Source organism: Sprattus sprattus, assembly GCF_963457725.1.
Source record: "Sprattus sprattus genome assembly, chromosome: 18".
Classification (NCBI taxonomy): domain Eukaryota; kingdom Metazoa; phylum Chordata; class Actinopteri; order Clupeiformes; family Clupeidae; genus Sprattus; species Sprattus sprattus.
Window position 1 is genome coordinate 10,907,647 of NC_137916.1, and position 4,822 is coordinate 10,912,468.

Consider the following 4,822-nt stretch of genomic DNA (forward strand, 5'->3'; position numbering starts at 1 on the left):
GTGTGTGTGTGTGTGTGTGTACGTGTGTATGTGTGTGTGTGTGTGTGTGTGTGTGTGTGTGTGTGTGTGTGTGTGTGTGTGTGAGTGTGTGTGTGTCAAAGTCAGAGATAGGGCTGTAGACGGGTAGTGAATGAAGGACGAGAAAAACCAACCCAAATCTTAAAGACAGATAAATGAGGAGAGAAGGAGAGAGCCCTGCCAGACCCGGGGAAAAACATAAAGCTGGAGAGAGAAAGAAACAGCAAAGACTAACGAGGAAAACCAAGAGTGTAAAGCAGGAGGTATTATAAACAGAGAGAGAGAGAGAGCTGTGCGCGGTGAAGTTTTATCTGGTGGCAGTGGTGGGAAGAGGACAGGTTTTGCTGAATGACTCCAGCTCCAGCGCCTCACTGCAGACCCCCTTATCTCCCCCGCAGCACGTCAGCGCTTCCTGGTTCATGAAAAAATGCGTCACATCTTGAAAAAAAGGCACAGTCATTCCACAGGCTTTGTTAAAACTCGCTTGATGTGACATGGCTTGTTCGATGGGACGTGACGCAGTTTGGATTTAAAAGTGCAAGAGCCCTGTTACAAAACCCCACAAAGAATGACAGACAGGGAAGAGTCAAAGCAGGGTGAGTGCCTGGATAGGAGCTCACACAGCGGGTTCACACGGATAAGACCATATGACAGACACCAGGGACAAAGAGTCATGTCGGCAGGGAAACTGAAGCCAGAAATGAAAGGCAGGAATTAAGATAACCCCCTTGAATGGTCAGTGCACATATGCGGACACCTCTTCCACAGCGGTCACTCAGCAGACCGGGCTCATGTGACACACTGTGAAACACTCAGAGAGCTGCCCAGAGAGGCAGCCATTATGATGAATTCCATCAGTGTAATAAAGCACTTTCACAGACAATCAATCAAGGATGTAGGTAGACATTAGGATGTAAATCATGATGTCAACACTGAGGGATGCTGTATTTATTAGTTTAAAAAACACAGTACTTTCCAAAATGTAGAGGGGAAAATGAGGTTTGGTGTGTGTACATGAATTTGTGTGTGTGTGTGAACATTCATTTGTGCATGCGTGTGTGTGTGTTTGTACATGTATGTGTTGGAGGGAGAGTTTATGGTTTTGCCATTTGGAGTGTTAGGACGCCTCTGCCAGAACTTGAGGAGCGAGCCAGCCGTGCCGGAGGAGCTGTGAGGGATTACAGCTGGAGCTGGTAGCTGTTAGAGCGAGCGCCTGAGCCAGTAGCTGTAGCCCGGCCAGACACCACACAACCAGCGTCGCCTGCTAAGGTGGAGACGGTGTCAGACAACACACTCCAACACTACACCACTACAGGGCATTGAAATGATTTCCCCTGGGGCAGAGCGACACAAGGTTGGCTAATGCTTATGTCCCTGTGCCTGCACATATCATTCAGCTGTCAAAACATCAACATGATGAACATTTCATTTGAGTGTTTGTTTTGTGAGACCTCAAATTCTGACAGGCATTCACTCCTTCGCTGGCTTCAGCTGGGTGGAAAGGGACAGCTGTGGAGTCTGGACCCCATCAGAACTCAGGTGTGGCAGCCCATGTCAGAGGACACTGGCCCAATATGCTATGGAGCTGATGGTGCTATGCTAGTGTCTACTCAGGAAGTGTGCTGGTTTGAAAAGTAACTGTGTATGATCATTTCTCTTCCCTCCCTCCCCTCTATCGTTTCCCTTCACTCTCACCAAACCTCCAATTGAGCTGCCTCTGAAACAAAGGCACAAAAGAGGCTTTGTTTTATTATTGCAGAATAATTAAATAGTAATGCTACGGAGAGGAGGAACATGAAGGCTAAAAGGCAAGAGCTGTTCAAGCTGTCTGGGAACACACATTTTGTGCAGCAGACTTTGTAAGATTACTGGAAATCTTGCTGTGAGAGATGGTGGGGTGTTGATGAGTAATACATGTTGAGGACTTCTACTTCTCCCTTTCCTCAGCTGAAGCCCATGGAAAATTCTAGAAGGTGCCTGTGGTGTAGAGAGGGAGATATGGAGAGAGCTCCGACATCTGTGATTGGCAGGATGAGGCCGCAGAGGGGAATCAAAGGTTTGGCACTGGGATCTGGGGAGGAGATGTCAGTTTGCTGGTCCTGCTGTCAGTTAGTAATGGTGATGCTCCTTTTCTGCATTCTCAATGATCTCTTATGCATCCATCAATCTATTCATTCATTCATGTATTCATGTATTCATTCATTCATTCATTCATTCATTCATTCATCCACCCATCCATTCATTCATTCATTCATCCATTCATTCATTCATTTATTCATCCATTCATTCATCCATTCATCCACCCATCCATCCATTCATTCATTCATCCATCCATCCATCCATCCATTCATTCTTCGATCCCTCTGTCTGCCCACCCCATGGTGTATTCACTTCAGGTCTTCCAGTCATATCAGTGTCATGAATGTGTCTCTTTGCCACAAATGTGTCTCCAGTGTGGCCACTAGGGTCATAAATAAGAGAGGAAGGCAGATGAAAGTCTCTGTTCCAGTGCAGTGCTTTGGCTGTCTTGATTTTTCTCTCTCTCTCTTTCTCTATCTCAATCTTTGTCTCTCTTTCCTTCTCTCTCTCTCTGTCTATCTTTGTCTCTCTCATTCTCTCTCTTTCTCTCTTTGTCTCTCTGACCATCTCTGTCTCCCTCTCTCTTCCTATCTTTTCTTCCACTCCACAGGCAACCCCCTGCCACTGTAAATGACCCAATTCCAGTTCAACTCTAACAAACCAAATTACACAGAGCACTCTGGCCATCTTGAGCTGTTCAAGAAAGAATCTGCCACTGTCTGTGTTTAAAATGTGTTCACTATAGTATGTATGCACACATCTGATGTGTGTGTGAGTGAGTGTGTGTGTGTGTGTGTGTGTGTGTGTGTGTGTGTGTGTGTGTGTGTGTGTGTGTGTGTGTGTGTTCGTGTGTGTTTGTGTGTGTGTGTGTGTCCTTGCTGTGCCTCAGAACAGTTGAAAATGTGGGGAGAATACCCCGCAGAGAGCAGGAAGATTGGCCCTGGGAGAAGGGCGATAGAGAAGAAGGGAGCAAGAGCTGAAGGAGAGAAATACAGAACGGAATGAGAAGATTGAGTGTTTGTGTGCGACTGGGGCTCAGCGTGAGTGAGTAAGTGATAGTGTGTGATAGTGTGTGTGTGTGTGTGTGTGTGTGTGTGTGTGTGTGTGTGTGTGTGTGTGTGTGTGTGTGTGTGTGTGTGTGTGTGTGTGTGTGTGTGTCTGTGTGTGTGTGTGTGTGTGTGTGTGTGTGTGTGTGTGTGTCTGTGTGTGTGTGTGTGTATGTGTGTGTGTGTGTGACTGTGACTTGGGGTGAGTGTGAGTGAGTGAGTGAGTGATAGATGGGACTCATAATCCCATTTAAGGTTCACCCACATGCTGTGACAGCAGTTATAGGTATTTATTTTGATAATTTTTTCATTCACACTTTTATTTAGATCTTGGTATCACTTTTCATATTTCATGTTAATCTGTTAATTCACGACATCAAAATTAGCTCTGAAATGACACATTGTCCTCTGCGATAAAAAGCAATCTCGGCTTTATAGAGAGAACGTTTCTATGGGCTGATGATCCATTACTAATGTATGTGTGTGCTGATACTGAAAGATTGCTTGTTATATAACTAGATGGAATATTTTATAGTATCTCTTCATGGTGTGTCCACACACACAGTTTGTTGTAATATTCAAATGCCAATGAGAATAGGGTGTGCATCCACAGTACTGAGCATTGCTCTAAACTGAGTTCATCTCTGGCTCTGCCTCTGGCCTCAGCAGCGTTAGCTCCTAACGCAGTGGAGTTTGTTCACCCTTGGGAGCATAGCATAAAGCATGTGCACAGAGATAAGAGCTAAACCTTAAGAGCAGTTATGGGGATGAGGGCCGTGCTCCAGACAATTCTAGAAGTGTTTGTTTTTTTTCCTTTCAGATATATCAGTTTTTCTCTACATGTGTCAGAGGATTCAACAATATATCACTTCAGTTTAAGATCCAGCACAAACGTCTAGGCTAACCTAACTACCCAGGTGAGAGCCCCTCTGGTGACATGGTTGTGTGTTCTTCCAGCTGGGCAAAAGGAAGACCTAACCAGTAGGAGAGAGAGAGAGCTTAAACACCTATCTCCCTCTGGGACTAGTCTGCCTGAAGCAAAAGCGAAGAGATCCTTAAGATCGCTCTCACACACACACACACACACACACTCTCTCTCTCTCTCTCTCTCTCTCTCTCTCTCTCTCTCTCTCTCTCTCTCTCTCTCTCCTGTCGGCTCTCCTGCCTCGCATAATCACCCTAAATGGCTCCACTCTATCGAAGGTTCAGGTCCACCCAGTTGGACATTAAGACTCCAGGCCCCCCCAAGCGAGGTCCTCCGCTGTACAACAAACCCCCCCTAATGCAACCCGCTCTGATATAAGGATCTTCATCTGACACATCTCACGCCTCTCTGGCTCAACATGGCCCCCCTCTGTGGGACGCCTGCACACCACCCTTCCTGGTGATCCCACCAGTGCACCCTCCTGTTTCACTTTGAATCTGCTCCGCCAGGCATTTGAGTTCTTCCACTCCCTTCATTCAAAGGAGCAGTTCCTCTGCTGACAGCACTCAATCACTCTCTGGATGGATATTGATGGCCCTTCTGACTGGAAGTGATGTATGTTGTGTTGGCCACTGAAAACAAATGCGGCGGCTCGGGGATGTTTATGCCATTGTGCTTTCAATTGAGGCCAGTTTAATGATTAATAAATCACCATATCAAAAACATTTGCCATATTAAGCTATTTTGCATATGT